Raw genomic sequence first — 20,917 nt, 5'->3', positions numbered from 1 at the left:
TAATCCTTGTCAGAACTAGCTTTACTGCTGCATGGCTAACGGAGGGAGAGGAGTTGGTATGAGAAGAAGAGTTGAAGGAGTTATTAGTGACTGTTGCTTGGTTTGTATGTGTGGTAATTACTTATCCTTCTCTATTTTGGTTTATTCCCCTACCTCCACACCCCAGTGCATTCCTCTGTTATATATGAGTGAATATTTTGTATACCTAGAGTTTTCTGTTAACCCTTGTTTGTGTTGCCTTGTTTGTCAGGTTGGTGTACTACAGTGCACAGTAGCATCTTCTCTTTCATGGGTAGGGGAAGAGAACAGATGGAATGCTAACAGTATATAAGGCAAGGATGGAGGCCTCGGTATCTTCGCCATCTGAAGTATGCTGGGGATAGTATTAGGGATAGGGAAGGAGCCCCTGATCCCAGGTTACCCGACAGCTGTGTCCTGACACCAGGGCATAGAAAGCAGCTTGTTTGTATTCCAATTAAAGGGGCTGGCCACTACTTTGTTATTGATGTCCTATCCATGGGATAGGCCATAAATATCTGATCAGCTGGGTTGTGACACCTGGCACCCCTGCAAATCAGTTCTCAAATGCTGTCTGAACATAGGAGCTCCATCATTTCTATAGTGTCTGTGGCCAAGTAATGCAGATCCAGCGCCCATTCATATAAAAAAAATTATGGACCTGTAGTCCCCAGTCTCGGCCAATGTAGTTTTGACAAAGCTGATATGTTCAGGCAGCATCTGAGAACTTCCAGTCTGCGCCCATAACATCTGATCGGCCAAGGTGTAGGATTGTGCACTTTCGCCCCACCAATCAGATATTGATGACCTATCCTATGGATAGGCCATCAATTAAGTGGTGTCCAACCTCTTTAAGAATTCTAGCACGGCTCAAAGTGTTATCAATAACAAATGAGCAATGGAGTCAGGAAACTTCTATAAAAATCCAATCATGTATTTATAGCATTTATTAGTGTAAGAAGGCCGCTTATGAGGGAAATGCATGTTGTTTTATCAGAAAACCTTTTCTTTGTCCCTTCACACATAGCAGAGTCAATGACAACTAATAGATAAGCGTCTGATCTGAGAGAATTTCACACATTTTATCTGAGTCTTAGAATTTCTTTCATGGGACTAAAACACCATTAGCAGTCAGCGCTAACCCCATCAGGGCCCTGTGACTCCTAAGATTCCATGGAAAGGCTTCTCCTATCTGGCATACATTGTAGGAATGATTGGCATAGTTACGCCGGTGATTTGGCAGTGCTAGATAAATAACACACTTCACTCATTTTCTTTTCTTACAAAATGTACTAAAGACAGGAATTGGGCTCAACCAGGAAGGAAGAGGTTAAGATGTAGAACTTGTTTTTAAAACGACTTTATAGTTCGGTTTAATTACCCTATCCTTGATGAGTATAGATAACTTGTTTCCAGGTGCCATGAAACATTGCCGTTTCCTTTTCTGTAGAACTGAGAAACAAAAAAAAAGAATAGTTGTCAGTGATACTTCATAGGCACATTCCTACAAGTGGGAGATCAGTAGAAGATGCGGTACCGGCTTGTGGTGTCCTTGGACGGCATCTCCTTGTGATAAACAATGATGATGTAGACAATTTGCTATGCTTACAGGATTCCACATAAAATGTTACAGCAAATAGGATGCTTTGCCAATATTTCTTGTTCCGTAGAGACACATGAAGAAAACAAGAGGTCTCCTTTAACTCATGAGTATAGCAGGCACAAGGAGGAAAATACTGTTTGGAAAAAAAAATATTTAGCTGGAACAGAAAGCAGAAACTGGAGCACAAAGGAGGAATAAATGAAAAATCAGGGATAGAAACTCTGTGTGCCCACATTTCCTGATTGCAATAAATGCTAACAAAATATTTCCCTTTGTAAAAGATCAAACCTCATGCAATGTTGTATATAATAGTAAAATAAACTAAAAATATATAAAATTAAAACAGGATCTGGAATAAGAAATGTTCTGCATCTTCATATTTGCTAGTCCACTTACATGATTAAAAAAGCATGGTGAGATACTAGTAATTTTACAGTTAAAGGGAACCAGTCACTGACAAAAAAGCTATTAACCTGCAGGTTAATAGTGTCCTGCACCAAGAGCCCTGCTGCCAGGAGGAAATTACCTTTTTCCCCCGGCAGTGTTCAGCGTTCAGTCAAAGGGGTGGTGCAGTTTCAGTCACAGCTCTGTGTATAAATAGCAGCGGCTGAAATCGCGCACCCTGCAGTGACTGACAGCAGGGTCGGCATTAGAGCTGTCAGTCACTGCAGGCTGTGCGGTTATAGCTGCCACTATGAACTGAGCAGTGACTGAAAACATGCCGGCGCTGCCCCTGTGACTGAACGCCGAGCGCTGAAGGAATAAAATTAATTTACTCCCGGAGCAGGGCTCTAAGTGCAGGCACCGGGCAGGTTCGGAATACTATTAACCTGCAGATTATTCCCGTATCTGCAGGTCAATAGCGTTTTTTTTCACATGGCAAGTTTCTTTTAAGTGGTCTGTGTGTATAAGGACTCAGTGACTAAACAAATTATAAATTATGGCTTTATTTTATTTCCATTACTTGACAGCAAACTAGTGGTGTGATACGTACTGGATTCTTATATACTGTATGTATAGCTACTTTCTGCTCTTCTTAGTATACAAAATAACATGTAAACAACCGCCAACATACAAACAGGTCCGCAAGATCAATCCAATGAGGATAGTAAAAATTTCATATTAAATATCTGCTAATGCTGTCCAAGGAATACATGGGTCTGTTCTGGGTCAGATTTTTTTTGAGTTATGAATTTACTAGTTGGCCCGTGTGAAATTTTCGCACATTGGTTGTCGGGGGCGCAGGTAATTTCAGGAAAATCAAGCTCGTAAAATCTTAATGTATTTAATGAGATGATGAACACAGAGAGGTATTTATATATGTCGTTTGGTAATACAATAAATTGGTTTGATAAGTAGAGGCTAAAAAAAGTCTTGAGATTGTGGTGCCACCTGCAGGTTATTGTTTTTTTCTGCAGGTTTCTGAAAATGAATGTTTAAACTGTATTTATTGATCGAATCGTGAATGTGTAGTTTGTTTGTGTCTTTTCTTGCTGAAGAGGGCAAGTTTACCTTTCAAATGGTGTATTATTTGTGTGTGTGGGGCAAAGTAATCACCGAAAAAGCAGTGCATGTTTACAAATGTGTTTGCATATGTGACTCACCATTTGTGTGTGTGGGGCGAAGTAATCACTCAAAAAGCAGTGCATGTTTACAAATGTGTTTGCATATGTGACTCACCTGCAGTGAAGTGAACAATCCTCGAATATGCCTGAAATAGGCTGGGCAAGCACTTCGGCAAGCTGGAAAGACCCCAAGGCAAATGCCACCTGCAGGTAATTTGACCTTTGAAATGGTGTATCATTTGTGTGTGTCAGTGGAGTATAAACGGAGCAACTTGAGGTTGTGGTGCCACCTGCAGGTTATTACTTTTTTCTGCAGGTTTCTGAAAATGAATGTTTAAACTGTATGTATTGATCAAATCATGAATGTGTGGTTTGTTTGTGTCTTTTCTTGCTGAAGGGAGCAAGTTTACCTTTCAAATTGTGTATTATTTGTGTGTGTGGGGCGAAGTAATCACTGAAAAAGCAGTGCATGTTTACAAATGTGTTGGCATATGTGACTCACCTGCAGTGAAGTGTGCAGTCCTCAAATTTGCCTGAAATAGGCTGGGCAAGCACTTTGGCAAGCTGGAAAGTCCCCAAGGCAAATGCCACCTGCAGGTAATTTGTGTCGGTGGAGTATAAACGGAGCAAGTGTGCAATTGAATAGCCAGTGCATGTTTACAAATGTGTTTGCATATGTGACTTACCTGCAGTGAAGTGTGCAATCCTCCAATGTGCCTGAAATTGGCTGGGCAAGGAGTTTGGCAAGCTGGAAAGCCCCCAGGGCAAATGTTAGGATTTGTTTGTGATGTCTGTAAGCAGCTTTGTGGTAGTGTGCTTTTGGCTAGTGTGGTGCTACCTGCAGATCAATTTTTCCTTACTGCAGGTTTATGAAAATTAATGTTTAAACTGTATTTTGTGATCACATCATGGATGTGTGGTTTGTTTGGCTATTTTCTTGCTGAAGGGGGCAAGTTTACCTTTCAAATGGTGTATCATTTGTGTGTGTGGGTGCAGTAGGAACGGAGATACAAAGTAATCACCGAAAAAAAGTGTTTAGAAATAATATATAAGGATTGGTCAGGAAGGGTTATGGGGTCTTTTATAATTTTGGACTATGTTCTGGCATCTTAATTAATTTTAGGACCTCAATAACTGTTAGGCTATGGTGTAGGGTCTAAATAATATTTTGGGATCTGATGTTTAGTGTCTAGTTTGACGTCTCGATTTATTTTGAGGTCTTCCTTGGGGCTATGAATTTTCTTTTCATGCAACTGTAGGGGGATGCAGTACATCATTTAAATAACATAAGCAAGTTCACTATTCTGACAATGTTTTCTATGTTTTATGAAACCCTTGAGGCTGCAGAGCACATGTGAGGATGGTGGGGGTACATAATGCAGACCACAGTATATAGTAAGTGATAAAGAACTAATAAGAATGTATCCTACAGTATCAAGAGTGCAATAATGATGGTTGTCATAGAGCAAATACAAAACTGATGAATGGATGGGGCTTATCTGAGAACTCTTGACTTTCAGCAGACTGTCCACTGCAGAAAGCTACTTAATGCACCATGATTTAAGATGTCAAAGCAGGCATTTTTAAGGATAAAACTCCGGCCGTGGTGGAATGAAGTATGACATATGAGAAAGAGAGGAATTCACAAACACAGACATGATTTACCCTAAGACAATATTTGGCATCATTCCTATAACATGAGAGATTTGTAGCTTGTATCCGATCATTATAATGTAGGCAAAGACATTTTACAGGTATACAAGATAAACCAAAGCAGCAGATCTGTGAGGGGCGCCGATGCCCAGAATACGGTCAGGTAAAATTTGAGAATCTGAATGAGACCTTCACAGTGAAAGTAAGCATTGGCTACAGTGTTCCCCTGCAGACGAAAGCTGACCTAAGGGGATCACCGCGATTAGCTAGCAAAAAATTTGTCAAGATCTGACAATTTCTTAAAGATATAAAAGCAAAACTTTTACACCAATCTATTGTCAAATTTTCACACACATTCCATCCTTGTATCCAATAATGTTTACATTATAATGCATTACCACAAGACATCAGTAATCTTTAAAGGGAATCTGTCAGATGGAATTCGAACACCCCAAACTATTTATATCTGGATGTAGCTACATCAAAGACAAGTTCAGAAATACTATTACATGATCAGTCCATTCCATCGTTACTGAAAGATCAATGCCTGTCCTGTCGCCACAATGCACGTTCCAGGTTATACCCCCAGTTTCATCACTCTCATTCCCTTCTTTTGAGGTCCACACCATCAGGCTCTTCCGTCCCCTCTCCCTCAGAGTAGCGGTCATATACCGGCCCCCAGGCTCACCCACCCACTTCCTGGACCATTTCTCTGACTGGCTGCCACACTTCATGTCCTCAGAACTACCAACCCTTATCCTGGGAGACTTCAACATTCCCATTAACAGCCCCACCTCCACATCTGCATCCCAGCTTCTATCACTAACCACTTCCCTAGGCCTCTCACAGCTCTCAACCTCTGAAACACACAAAGACAGTAACACCCTGGACCTGGTCTTTGTCCGGCTCTGTTCAATCTCTTGCCTAGATAACTCACCGCTTCCCCTCTCTGACCACAACATTCTATCCTTCACACTCACAACTCCTCGCCCACCCCAGCACTCTCCTACCTACCACACATTCAGAAATCTACAAGGCATTAACCCTCATACACTTTCAGACTCCTTACACTCATCACTGTCCCCAATCTCCTCTTTTTCCTGTCCTGATCCGGCTATACATCACTACAATGACACTCTTAGAAGTACCCTTGACCAAGTAGCTCCCCTCACCCTCAGAACCTCCAAACACAGAGTGAAACAGCCCTGGCTCACATCGCAAACCCGATTTCTCCAGCGATGTTCTAGGTGTGCTGAACGTTTATGGAGGAAAACACGCACACCAGAAGACTTCATCCACTTCAAATTTATACTAAGGACCTATAACTCTGCCCTTCACCTCGCCAAACAGTCCTACTACACCACCCTGATCTCCTCACTATCCAACAACCCCAAGAAACTTTTTAACACCTTCCACTCCCTCCTCAGGCCAAAAGCACAAGACCCTATCACAGACATTTGTGCTGATGACCTGGCCTCCCACTTTATAGAGAAAATAGACAATATCCGTCAGGAAATCCGCTCCCAGACACCAAGTGCAATGACTCCCATTCCTCCCTGCATCTCCCCTGGCTCACTCTCCACTTTCGATCCCATCACAGAAGAAGAAGTCTCCAAGCTCCTCTCCTCTTCTCGTCCGACTACATGCACCACTGACCCCATTCCCTCACACCTCCTCCAGTCTCTCTCTCCAGTCGTCACAACTCCCCTAACTACAATTTTTAATCTCTCACTTTCCTCCGGCATTTTTCCCTCCTCCTTCAAACACTCTATCATTACTCCATTACTAAAAAAACCCACCCTTGACCCATCATGCACAAACAACTACAGACCGGTCTCCAATCTCCCATTCATCTCAAAACTCCTGGAGCGCCTAGTCTACTCCCGTCTTACCCGTTACCTCTCCACTCACTCCCTCCCTCCTAGACCCTTCACAGTCCGGGTTCCGCCCCCTACATTCAACAGAAACTGCACTCATCAAGGTGACCAATGACCTTCTGACAGCAAAATGTAACGGTGACCACTCTCTGCTCATTCTCCTCGATCTTTCTGCAGCTTTCGACACTGTTGACCACCCTCTCCTACTCTCTAGGCTCCAGTCACTAGGCATTAAGGACACTGCTCTCTCCTGGTTCTCTTCCTATCTTTCTGAACGCTCCTTCAGTGTTCTGTTTTCCGGCTCCACTTCATCTCCTCTTCCTCTCACTGTCGGGGTACCTCAGGGCTCAGTCCTTGGCCCCCTTCTCTTCTCCCTCTACACGGCCTCAATTGGGCAGACCATCAGCAGATTTGGCTTTCAGTACCATCTTTATGCTGATGACACACAACTATACACGTCATCCCCTGACCTTACCTCCGCTGTACTACAGAACGCTACTGACTGCCTGTCCGCAGTTTCCAACATCTTGTCCGCTCTCTATCTGAAACTCAACCTCTCCAAAACTGAACTACTTCTGCTCCCGCCTTATACTAACCTCCCTAAATCTGACATTTCTCTCTCCGTGGGTGGCACCATAATAACACCCCGGCAGCAGGCACGCTGTTTGGGTGTTATGTTTGACTCCGATCTCTCCTTCACCTCCCACATACAATCTCTTGCCCGCTCGTGCCGCTTACACCTAAAGAACATCTCTAGAATCCGCCCTTTTCTCACCATGGAGACAACAAAAACTCTCACTGTCGCCCTAATCCACTCCCGTCTGGACTACTGTAATGCTCTATTAATTGGCCTCCCCCTCACGCGACTTTCCCCTCTCCAGTCTATCCTTAATGCAGCAGCCAGGGTTGTCCATTTGGCTAATCGTTACTCGGACGTGTCCGCTCTTCGCCAGTCATTACACTGGCTGCCCATTCATTTCAGAATACAATTCAAAGTACTTGTTCTCACCCACAAAGCTCTCCACAGTGCGTCACCCCCTTACATCTCCTCCCTCATTTCTGTCTATCGGCCTAACCGACCGCTGCGCTCTGCAAACGACTTTCGACTAACCTCTGCACTAATCCGTACCTCCCACTCCCGACTCCAAGACTTCTCCCATGCTGCGCCAATCCTCTGGAATGCTCTACCCCAAGATATTAGGACCAGCCACAACTTGCATAGTTTTAGGCGCTCGCTCAAAACACATTTGTTCAGAGCGGCCTATCACCTTCACTAATCAAACTCCTTTTATGTTTGTGTGTGTGTAGCCCATTCGCTATCTCCATCTACCCCCCACCCCCTGAAGATGGCTGGACCATCATTGTAAATACATCATTGTAAATACACACCTGTACTTTGTATCTCCCCACCTCATTGTAGATTGTAAGCTCTCACGAGCAGGGTCGTCTTATTTTGTTTTATTCTGCTGTATTACTGTATTGTTAACATTGTTACCTATGACTGTTGTGTTTGAAACTGTTAAACTGTAAAGCGCTGCGGAATATGTTGGCGCTATATAAATAAAGATTATTATTATTATTATTATTATTAATGCTTGAATTGATACTGAATGTAAAGGAAGCTGTAGATTTGAAGCCTCTGTCACTCCACATCTAGTGCTGCCAACTCCTGCTTGACTTGGCTCCTTTGCCTGAAACGACAGCATAGAGGCCGTCAGTTAAGCAGGAGGAGGCGGCGTTAGGCAGGAAATAGAGCTGTAGTGACAGAGGCTTCAGATCAACCATATTCCTTCAGCCCCATTCAAGCACTTATTTCCCAATAGCGGAGGAACGGAGTGGCCATGTAAAGCTATTGCTGGATTTGTCTTTCAAAGAGCCACATTCACATATAAATAGTTTGGGCTTAATGTCCTGCTGACATATTCCCTTTAATAGTCTCTCCTACAACCAATATCAAGTGCCTCTTTAAACCTTTCAGCTCCCTTCATGGTCCCATAATACAGAGATTAGTTACAAATCTCAGTACCAATGACCTTGCCTCCTACTTAGATAACATCTGTCAGGACATCCTGTCCATTCTCCTGGCAGCAATATTGCTCAGTTCCTACATATTCTCTCCTCCACTTTACTGTCCGATCCATCAACAAAGGATAAAACTGCTGCATATATCTTCTTTACTTATCCACCCACCTGGCCTTCATCACATTACCTCCATCATCTTCAAACTTTTTAACCAGCTGGGGTTCCTCATTTTACTAAACCTCTTTCCTTAATGTGTACTTGTCACCGGTATGTGGCTACCTGATTTAAGAAAAGTAGAGGCAGCCTTATCAGAATGCTTTTCTAACGATCTCTCTTTAAAAAGAATATAGAAAACTCTCCCTAGACTATCTTTAAATAAACCCAATTTTCTGTCAAAAGCCGCATCCAGACTTCTGCTACGTGGTACAGTTTCCAACAACCTTGCATGGCCGAATCTTGTACTCAGAAGATCTCGTTGCTTTGACAAAACAAGAGACATATGTCCATTAAAACAAGTTACCGTACCGTAATTGCGTCAGTTTCCAATCAGTAACTGTTGTTTTAACCGCTTAACCCCCGGAGCTTTTTTCAGTTTTGTGCTTTAGTTTTTCGCTCCCCTCCTTCCCAGAGCCATAACTTTTTTATTTTTCCGTCAATATGGCCATGTGAGGGCTTATTTTTTGCTGGACGAGTTGTACTTTTGAACGGCACCATTGGTTTTACCATGTCGTGTACTAGAAAACGGGGAAAAAATTCCAAGTGCGGTGAAATTGCAAAAAAAGTGCAATCCCACACTGGTTTTTTGTTTGGCTTTTTTGCTAGGTTCACTAAATGCCAAAACTGACCTGCCATTATGATTCTCCAGGTCATTACGAGTTCATAGACACCAAACATGGCTAGGTTATTTTTTATCTAAGTGGTGAAAAAAAATTCCAAACTTTGCTTAAAAAAAAAAAAAAAAAAAAAAAAAAAATTGGTCAATTTTCCGAGACCTGTAGCGTCTCCATTTTTTTGGGATCTTGAGTCGACTGATGGCTTATTTTTTGCGCGCCGAGCTTACATTTTTAATGATACCATTTTGGTGCAGATATGTTCTTTTGATCGCTCATTATTGCATTTTAATGCAATACCGCGGCGACCAAAAAAGTAATTCTGGCGTTTTTAATTTTTTTCTTGCTACGCCGTTTAGCGATCAGGTTAATTCTTTTTTTTAATGATAGATCGGGTGATTCTGAATGCGGCGATACCAAATATGTGTATGTTTGATTTTTTTTTATTGCTTTGAATGGGGCAAAAGGGAGGTGATTTGAACTTTTATATTTTTTTTTTTCATATCACTCCTATGTAGCTCAGATCACTCCTATGTAGTAGAATTGTAGCATTGCTATGAGCGCCGCCCACAGGGTGGCGCTCACAGCAAGCCGGCATCAACAACCACAGAGGTCTTCAGGAGACCTATGGTTGTTATGCCGATGCACCGCTGACCCCGATCACGTGATGGGGTCAGCGGTGCGTGCATTTCCGGCCCAATGGTCGGAAGCGTTTGCTAAATGCTGCTGTCAGCGTTTGACAGCGGTATTTAACTAGTTAATAGCTACGGGTGGATAGCGATTCCACCGCTATTTCGGGCACATGTCAGCTGTTCAAAACAGCTGACATGTCCCGGCTTTGGCGGGCTCACCATCGGAGCCCGCATCAAAAAAGGGGATCAGCCATCGGACGTACTATTCCGTCCGATGGCTGAAAGGGGTTAAAACCCAAAATGCGCTATTTATTCAGAACAGTAAGATCTTGTAATATCCTATGAGCTCTTGCAGTACAGCTGCAAGTACGGCAGAAAGTTGTGGGAAACCACACAGTACATTGGTGCCTCTAAGCACCTTCATGTTATAAGTAAATTCTAAATAGCAGTAATGAAGTTTAAATTTCATATATTCAATATCTGAAATATCTTAGCACATATAGTGTGCTCTAACCCATGAGAACTCCTGCAGATGGTACTGAAAGAAATATTGTTGATTTATCGGCTGTGAAATAATGTAACGATGCATAGTCATACATGTGAAAAGTGTCTTAGAATTTGTGGCAGTTTTGTTGCAGATTTTTTTTTCCACCAAACTAAGAAGTGGATCAAGCAGCAAGGAGAGATTTCCAGGGATCTTTTGCAAGTCTTTGCATATCAAGAGGCCAGAATTATCACCTTGCAGAAAACACTGAAAAGTCTGCATAATTTAACTAGAAATGTGGTCTAATTAATCTTAGGATTAATGGGATCCCAGCAATCATACCCTCATCCATAAGTGATTGTATATCCTATCATTATGATATTACTATGGTGGGAAAATATCTCTCAGTGGCACTAGTTCCCTAAGTTTGGCTATCATGTAATTCTGTTTTTGGATATATAACTGTTTTTCAGTTTTACCGAGGGCAGCCATATTTCCAAAATTAAGATAAAGAAGTATGTCGGGAGCACAACAAATGTATGAATGTATCCACTAGGGTGCTACACAATGCATGGAGAATGCAATACTAATATTTCCAAAAATGACATGTAAACCAGAAACACTAAGGGAATGGGCACATACAATATTTTGAGGAGTCTTTTAGAGTGTAGATTGTAAGCTTGCGAGCAGGGACCTCACTCCTAATGTCACTGTTTAAATTGTCTGAACTCGTACCGAATTTATTGTTTGTACATGTCCCTGCTTAATTGTAAAGTGCTGCGGAATATGTTGGCGCTATATAAATAAAAATTATTATTACATTATTATTATTATAGAGTGGATCCACTCAAAAAAATGCCTGAAAAATGAAATGCTTCACCCCTGGATGAAGCATTTTATTGCAAAATGCGCATCAGGTGTGGTTGGCCCCTGGACATCTATTTTAAAGGTAATCTTGAGTGCAATATAATTAACTATTTTTCTATTGCTCATGTGTTCCTGATATATTATGTTCAGTATATGGCAAGATCCTGTCTATATTACAATAGTCTAACTTTTATTTGGGTATATTTTTCAGTGGCTGTCACGAGTGGGTCACATCCTCCTGGGAGATCTGGGGTTAGAAAATCACTACGTATTGTGAATCGCAGATCTTCCATATAGCCTGCGTGTTTGTGTTTCATATTAAATGGATTTTGTTTCCTTTGGTGCTAAAGAGGTTAACAACCCTTTCCATACTGGTTAGAAACTTGCTGCTCCATCTCATAGCTGTTCTTCACCTGGTCATTTCATCTGTCTATAAAACCTGGCCATACCTTCCCTTCCTCACCAGTGAAAGTTTACTTCCTAGCTCCTTAGAGTCGCTGGGCTGAGTTAGAGAATGTTGTTGTTGCTGGAGATTGTTGCATGCTGTTTTTGGGTGCATGCTTTCCTCATTGTCCTATTTCCATTTGGTTTGTACATCCCTACCCTTCCCTATATTCCTCTGGTGAGTGTTTAGTATGTTAGTTTCTTTTTGTTATCCCTGTTTGTCTTGCGTATTTAAACAGGAGCATTTCTAGCACAGGCCTCCTTATGAGGGGGAAAGGACAGGGTAGGATATAACAGGAAAAGAGTAAAGCTGGCGACCCAAACCTCCTCACCTTTAGAGGTACCTTTGAGAGCAGGGATAGTTTGGGTCCCTTTGCCTATTTATGTACAGTCACAGCGTAACAATGGCATACTATTATTACAGTGACTGATATTAGAAATGAGCGAATGTGCTCGGATAACGTGTTATCTGAGCATGCTCTGCTGTTATCCTAGTATCTTGGGCATGCTCAAATAATGTGTGTGAGTCCCTGTGGCTGCATGATTTGCAACTGTTGGATAGCTGCAATACATGCATTGATTACCTGTATGTTAGGCAATCCCCACATGTGTTGCGGCTGATAGTCAAACGTAAAACATGCAGCTGCAGGGGCTCGAACATATTATTCTAGCATGCCCAAGATTCTAAGATAACACCAGAGCATGCTCGGATAACACCTTATCCAATCACGTTTGCTCATCACTACCTGATATCTCTGTTCCTACCCTACACCATGACATAGATATTGCCATCTACTTTATTTTGAAACCTTGAGTTTCCTTGTGTGTTTATGTATATGTACAGTATGTGCACAGACAAAATACACATCTCTATATAAACATATTGAGGGATATAGAGGCTTTGATTGAGTTCTTTTATTATGTATAAACCATTTGATTAATAATTGTATTTGTACATCCAGGCATTCCCACCATTTGCCTCTTCTGTGGGTTCTCATTTTTTATATATGTCCATTGCTGGTTTTATGTTTGTTTAATAAAACTACTGATTTTATACGTGGCTCGTGTGTAAAGTTCCTCATCTTTTTGGGTGTTCTTATAATTATGCTTTACTGCATTGCTATAAGGATATCTGTTTAAGTGTTATATGCTGATGTATAAAAACTAACGCTGTATGGATGACAATACAGATGAAAAACACAATTTTTTTCTGGATGAAAATTTGACTATTTTACACTTGTGTGAATTTAGCAATAGAAGGACCAACTTAGAGTCATGACCTCAATCCTCTTGAAACGTTGTGGTGTTATCTGAAGCAGGCCATTAAAGGAAGTGATCCAAAGGAATAAACACAAACTGCAAGTTTTGTGTTGAGGAATGTGCTGAAATACTGCTGCTCAAGTCTGATAAGAAGCCTCAGAAGTCAGAACATTAGGTTATTGGTAAAAAAGGATGTTACATTAGTTACTAAATATAACACGTGACATGCTTTTACCATTAGTCATCTTGATTGAGGCACAATGGATGGAGAACTTGGCTAAAGAGTGTAGTGGCAATTTCTACATTTATTGTAAGTGAATGATTAAAAACATAAAATACATTTGCTATAAACGTGAAAAGGACCTTCAGAAGACATAAAAAATAATGCTGCTCAAAACCCCCTAAGTGATGCACATTATAATTCTCTTTACACTGATCCAATCACAGCTTTATTTGGATAGAACTTATTTAAATCCTATTTTCTGGGGCATTTTAGCCCTATTCTAATATGGATGTTAGTGATTTAGGAATAGCAAATTACACCTGATACCCCAAACAAGCACTCCCATTAAAATGTGTGACTATATACAGTATGTAGTATATGTGTATTAATACCCTCACCTTTTGCCATCTTCTCTGGTTTCCAAAAGAGGACCGGAACGGAGCTGGAAATTAGAAAAGATGGCAAAAGGCGAAGATATTAATACACGAACACTATACTAAATATAAAGACAGGTTTAGCCTGTAATTTTAATGGGAGTGCTTCTTTCATTGTAAAAATGGCTTCATCTTTTCCTAATTTTACAATTTGAAAAGATACAATCTCCACCGGCATCATGAGAAAATTGTCTCTATAATAGGGAACCTGTCATCAGATCCATGTTTCCCCACCCTGTATGATTGCATATAAGTAAAAAACTCGGCACTCAAAATATATCGTGTTGAAAACACCAAGGTTACTTACGGGTAGCCGGTTTTTCCGGAGCCCATGACGGCACACCTGAGAGAGGGGATCCGCCCAGTCAGGACAGGAACCCTACTGAAAATAAAAGGGCGGTACCTCTCCCTCGCTTCAGTTGGTTTTCAGAGCATGAGAGGCCCCCCTGGTTAGTATACATGGCAATCCAACACCACATTATATTAACTAAACACACCCAAAACAATAGTGCACACCGAAAGGGTGAAAAAAAGGGGGGGAATATACGGGTGCCGTCATGGGCTCCGGAAAAACCGGCTACCCGTAAGTAACCTTGGTGTTTTCCCTTCCCCCATGACGGCACACCTGAGAGAATTTTGTAGAATGAAACCTTAGGGAGGGACCACCGCTTGGAGCACCCTTCTACCAAAGGTTAGGTCAGCAGAGGAGGAAAGGTCTAGCCGGTAGTGTTTGAAAAAAGTTGAGGGTGAGGACCAGGTAGCGGCCTTGCAAATTTGGTCAATTGATACCTCAGCTTTCTCTGCCCAGGAGGTAGCCACGGCTCTGGTGGAGTGAGCCTTGATGCCGTCAGGAACCGGAGTGCCACTTGCAGAATAGGATAAACTAATGGCCTCCCTGATCCATCTAGCAATGGTACTTTTAGCTACCCCGCACCCTCTTTTGCTACCCTGAAAGGCTACGAATAGGGTTTGGTCTTTCCTCCACTGATTAGTCACAGACATGTATTGTAACATAGATCTTCTCACATCTAACATGTGGAACCTTTGTTCCCCTGGATTTTTAGGATTACTACAGAAAGATGGTAAAGTAATCTCCTGACTCCTATGGAACTTTTGAACCACCTTGGGGAGATAAGCCGGGTCTGGTCTTAGAACAATCCTGTCATCAAAAACCTGAGTATAAGGAGGGCATATTGACAGGGCCTGTAAATCACTTACCCTACGTGCCGATGTTAAGGCTACTAGTAAAACTGTTTTAAGGGTAAGTAACTTAGGTGATAACTCCTGCAAAGGCTCAAAGGGCTGTTTAGTCAGGGCTTCTAAGACCAAATTTAGATCCCAAGGAGGGATTTTTGGGATAATAACTGGCCGAGATCTACTACAAGATTTTATGAATCGTGAGACCCATTTATTTGAGGCAAGATTACAATTATATAGGGCCCCCAAGGCAGAAACCTGAACTTTAAGGGTGCTGGTTGCTAACCCAAGATGTAATCCTGCTTGCAGAAACTCTAGGATAGGACCTATTGGAGCCACCTCCCCCAATGGTTCCCCCAGGAAGTCGAGAAATTTTTTCCATGTCCTACCATAGATTCTAGAGGTTATGGGTTTTCTGCTTTTCAACAGGGTGGAGACTAACCCTGGAGAGAATCCTTGGCGACTTAGTAACGCCCTCTCAAATTCCAGGCTGCGAGATGGAAGCCCTTCACCTGAGAGTGGGTCACTGGGCCCTGGGTTAGCAGGTCCGGAACCTCTGGCAGGATCCATGGGTCTGTTACCGACATCTGCCTTAGAAGGGAGAACCAAGGTCTCCTTGGCCAAAAAGGAGCTATGAAGATGATATTCGCCTGATCCTCTCTGATCTTCCGGATCACAGCTGGAATCATCACTATCGGGGGGAATGCGTAGGCCAGAGAAAACTTCCAAGGTATCAGTAGGGCATCTACTGCGAAGGGATGTTCTCTCGGATTCAAGGAGCAGAACCTCCTGACTTTTCTGTTGTGGGAGTTGGCGAACAAGTCTATCTCTGGTGTGCCCCAGGCTTGGACTATTTGTTGAAATATCTGGGGGTTTAATGACCATTCCCCCTGCCTTAAGCCTCTGCGACTCAGGAAGTCCGCTTGAGTGTTTTCTGTGCCTTTGATGTGCAATGCCGACAGAGATGACAGGTGTTGTTCTGCTAGTTGAAAGAGTATGTTTGATGCCTGCATGAGGCCTTTGGACCTCGTTCCCCCCTGATGATTGACATACGCCACCACTGCTCGATTGTCCGTCAGGATTCGAGTATGGCGACCCCGGAGTAAAGGAAGAAAATGTCTTAGGGATTTCTCCACTGCCCACAGCTCTTTTTCGTTTGATCCATAGTTCTTTTCTCGTATGGACCAGGTCCCTTGTACAGAGTGAGACCTCAGGTGAGCCCCCCAACCTGTACCGCTTGCGTCGGTCGTGATAATGTCTATGACCGGATTTTGCCACCGGACCCCCATTGTCAGGTGGTTTCTCACAGTCCACCAAACTAGGGAATCCCTTACGCCCAGGGAGAGACATAGATTTCCTTCTAAATGCCCTTTTAGCAGTCTTTGGGCTGAGAGAACTTCCCACTGTAGTTGTCTTAGGTGGAATTGTGCCCATTCTACTGCCGGAATACACGATGTTAACGAGCCTAGAAGGGACATTGCCTTTCTCAGAGTCATTGTCGGCTGGCGTATTGCTGTACCGGTCAGATTTATTATTTTGTCTACCTTGTTTTCTGGAAGAAGGCAGAGCTGACGTTCGGAGTCCAGTATTAACCCCAGGAAGGACTGTAATTTTACTGGCAGCAGTCTGGACTTGGGGATATTTATTATCCAACCCAGCTCCCTTAGAGTTGATGTTACCACTGATACTTGATGAGTGCAGTGGGACTCTGATCTTCCTATTACCAGGAAATCGTCCAGATATGGGACAATGACTACATCCCGGGACCGGAGGTATGACATTACTTCCACCATCACCTTGGTGAACACCCTGGGAGCTGTAGACAGACCGAACGGAAGGGCTGTGTATTGATAATGTTTCATCTGGTTCTGGACATAGAGAGCTACTCTCAAGTATTTCTGATATTCCGGATGCATTGGTATATGATAATACGCATCTTTCAAGTCTATTACTGCCATGAAGCAGTGTTGGAAAAGGAGTTTTATGGTCGTATTTATAGACTCCATCTTGAAAGAGTAGTTCTCTATGGATTGGTTGAGTTTTTTTAAGTTTATAATAGTTCTCCAAGAACCATCCGGTTTTTGGATTAAGAAGAGGGGGGAGTAAAACCCGTCTCCCTCCTCCTGAACCGGAACCTCCAGAAGAACCTTTTTGTGGATAAGTCCCAGGACTTCGGCTTCTAGGGCAGATTGTTCCTGCTGGGACTTTCTTCGGGGAGTTATAATAAAGTTTCGTCTGGGTGGACAGGTGAATTTTATTTTGAGGCCGTCTCTGATTATATTTATGACCCAGGTACTGGGGGAGATGTTTACCCAGGCCGGAAAGAAGAGGGAGAGTCTTCCTCCCACTTCTGGCGTAATGTCATTGGGGGGATTTCTTTGCCGATGTAGAGGGCCCTTTGAACATGTAGCCTGAGCCTCTCTTATCCCTAAAGTCCCAGTTTTTTCTTTCTCCTGGGGGGCGACCTCTATTAAATCTTCTCCTCCGAAAAAAGGGTTTTTTGGACTCTTTAGGGATATTGGGAAAGCCTTTCTTTTTATCTCCTGCATGTTCCAGGATTTCTTCAAGTTTTTTCCCAAAGAGGAGTTGGCCATCACATGGGATGGAGCACAGCTTGTGTTTAGATGGTAAATCCCCCGGACAACCTTTGAGCCAGAGGGCTCTTCTTGCCGCATTAGACAAGCTCGCTGCTCTGGCCGTTAGTCTTGCGGAATCCGCAGAAGAGTCTGCTAAAAAGGCTGCTGCCCCTTGCACCAAGGATATATTGGCAAGGATGTCGGATCTGGGTACCTTGTCCCTTAGCTGATCCTCTATCTGCTGTAGCCAGACCATCAGAGCGCGGGCCGTACAAGTTCCAGCGATTGCTGGCTTCAGGCCCCCCGCTGAGGCTTCCCAGATATGTCTGAGAAAACCATCTGCTTTTTTGTCAAGCGGGTCTTTAAGAACACCCGAGTCTTCTAATGGAAGGGATGATTTTTTTAAGCATTTGGCTACCGCTCCGTCAATTTTGGGGATCTTTTCCCAAGGTTCAGAGTCTTTATTTTCAAAGGGATATCTCCTTTTGGATGAAGAGGGCAAAGAACCCATTTTTTCAGGTCTTTTCCACTCTTTCTCAATTAATGCTTTTATTTTTGCATTAACTGGAAACGTGCGTTTCCTCCTCTCTTCTAAGCCACCAAACATGACATCCTCTAGTGACCTAGGTGTCTTCTCCTCTTTAAGGCCCATTGCAGACCTAACTGCTTTGACTAATTTGTCCACGTCCTCCGTGGGAAGGCACGGACGACCTCCTGAATCACTGTCCGAGGAGGAATCTGAAGAGTGGACCGAGGCTGGGGAAGTAGAGGGAGATCGGGATGTTTTATGACTCCCTTGTCTCTGAGAGGTATCCGACTCTGTAGACGCCCTACGGCTTCCCCCTCTTGGTTCGCTAAGGGCCAATTTTAAGGAGTCTTTTATTTCAGCCTGTATTATGGCTTTAAGGCTAGTGGTGAAATTAGGGGTTTCTTCTTGAATAGTCTTATTTATGCAGTCAGCACAGAGATCCTTCCGATACTGCACTGCGAGCGGGTTTTTACAAAGGGCACACTCTCGGTTCTTTGTTTTACCGGTAGCTTTCCTGGACCCCTAGTGATCAAAACAGAAAAATGGACCCTGTTACCATAAGGGATACATTCACGTAGATCACTCACCACCGCCGACAATCAAGGGTACCGATTTTTGAGGCTGGACAGATGCACGTGAAGCGTCCCTCCTGGACGTTGACGAATCTTGCCGGACGGAACGACCACTGTTTTTACCACTTGAGCGGCTGCTCCTGGTATGTTGGTGGCTCGGCAAGGCATCTGGTGAGAGCTCCGGCTGCTGCTGCTGTGAAGAAGACTGCTGCAGCTGCTCTTGTTGTCCTACCTCCATGGCGAAGTTTTTGGACATGAGCGCGTCTTCTGTGGTCCAGCACCCTTTTATGGGGCGACCACTGCACTCCCCGCCTCTCCGGTGCCCAATAGTGATCCCTCCCCCTCTCTGCCATGCCGCCGGAGTCTTCATTCACCGGCCGGCGTTTTCTTCATGGGCGCCGCCATCTTGGATCCGGTGCCTACCTCCGACGTCACACGGGCACGCCCATTCACAGCGGGCCTGACGTGCGACGCCAGAAGAGCGACCCGGAAGCGGCCGCCGCGCCGGCAGAGAGGGGTGGGCGGCGTGGCAGCCATGGAAGGAACCCGGTCCTCCAACCATGCTGCACAACGCCCGCACGGACGCAGTGACCCGGGGGGACCTGCGGACGGCGCCTCCAGGACCCGAACCTCCGACGCACAGGCGCTGCCTGTTCTTCCACGCCGGGACGGGACCTGGGTAAGTCGAACCGCCGTGTTCAGCACAAGGGTCCCTGTCAGGACAGGAAACCCAACTGAAGCGAGGGAGAGGTACCGCCCTTTTATTTTCAGTAGGGTTCCTGTCCTGACTGGGCGGATCCCCTCTCTCAGGTGTGCCGTCATGGGGGAAGGGAAAAAAAGGGTTCCAATTTATTTTGCATACAGTGATCAATTTTGTATGCAAAATAAATTGGAACCCTGTTTTTCAACGCGATACATTTTGAGTGCCGAGTTTTTTGCTTGATTTTGGGATAGATACCCTACTTGAGCACCTATTCCAAAGACTTTGAGTGCCGTATATAATCCATTACTGTATGTTTGCAAATTGCCTCTTCTGAGAAAAAGAGGGCATAAACTCTATAGCGCCACCTGTTGTTTGCAGCCACTTATGTTTTACTCTGAAACTCTGATGTATCTCACAGTAAACATACACTGGAAAATCATCCACAATCTTGTTCACGCTTGGTCTTGATGACGTGGATGTGCTCGAGTCAGACGTTCTCGTTTCATGAAGAGGTCCATGCCTCTTACTGAATTAGGTGCATGTGTAAAGTGGCGTGTGCCTCCAAATCACAAATTTTACTCAAGGTGAGAGCTGGAGCCAGGGGCGCCACAGATCATCGTGCTCCTGTGCCACCCCAGCTCCACCAATTGTGTTGTGAAAACACAAAGTCGCGATATTTTTTCATAACTTTAAGTCGCGCAAACATTTTACGACTTAAGAGTATTTTTACACCAGATTTCTGTTGAAAACACTTTTTTAGATTGGGAGACAAAGTGCCATGTCTGACTATTCCGAGGCAAGCCCCTGGACGACTTCACCTTGCACCCGCATCCTAGACTGATAGGTCTATCCCTATATGTGAACAAAGCAAGGCCAGATTCACATATTCGCGTGATCTCATGGACAGGCTGTGGGTCTCCTTACCTGAATATAACAGCCTCATATACACCTACAAGACTATCAAGTTCAGGTTGGGACCATGGCACAAGCTACAACATATCGAATTGAGCAGTGTCCGATTAATACTGCCCATGGTTTGGGTAAAATGAATATGACAGGTTCCCCTTAAAAATGATATGGACACGGCTCTGGGCAATTTTGCTTTTACTTAAATGCATGTATTTGGGCTAAAACTTTTTTTTGCAGTTGTGCTTCATTAATAAAAATGTGTTTGTCTTCTATAGCCTCCATGTTGCATTTTCTATTGCTGGCTGTAGGGTTAACCAAACATCTGCCAGTTAGCCTGTTATAATAGATGGTAACTCTTATCTCTTATTGAGCTTCCTTCAGTTGATCTATGATCACATGAAAGTTTAGTTCTGCTTTTATGTGCTTTGTGGTCATAAAACTGGGAGGAGCCCAGTAAAAGAGAGATAGGTCTGATTTTTTTTTTATGTGAAACACAGTCCCACTACGAACTATGATTTC

General features: G+C 43.5%; 1 long non-coding RNA gene across 4 annotated transcripts in view; it reads right to left on the bottom strand.

Moving 5' to 3' along the window:
• Positions 1–864: 864 nt before the first annotated feature.
• The window catches only part of LOC143813715 (uncharacterized), a 92,336-nt gene continuing 72,283 nt past the window's right edge, over positions 865–20,917 (bottom strand). For all 4 annotated transcript variants that reach the window (XR_013223616.1, XR_013223617.1, XR_013223614.1 and 1 more), the window contains exons 3-4: positions 1,556–1,754; positions 865–1,470 (exon numbers count right to left, since the gene is read on the bottom strand). This is a non-coding gene — a long non-coding RNA (uncharacterized LOC143813715). The remainder of the gene's footprint in view (positions 1,471–1,555; positions 1,755–20,917) is intronic.

Source organism: Ranitomeya variabilis, chromosome 1, assembly GCF_051348905.1.
Source record: "Ranitomeya variabilis isolate aRanVar5 chromosome 1, aRanVar5.hap1, whole genome shotgun sequence".
Classification (NCBI taxonomy): domain Eukaryota; kingdom Metazoa; phylum Chordata; class Amphibia; order Anura; family Dendrobatidae; genus Ranitomeya; species Ranitomeya variabilis.
The sequence above is the reverse complement of the archived record's forward strand: the minus strand, read 5'-3'. Positions and strand labels throughout refer to the sequence as shown.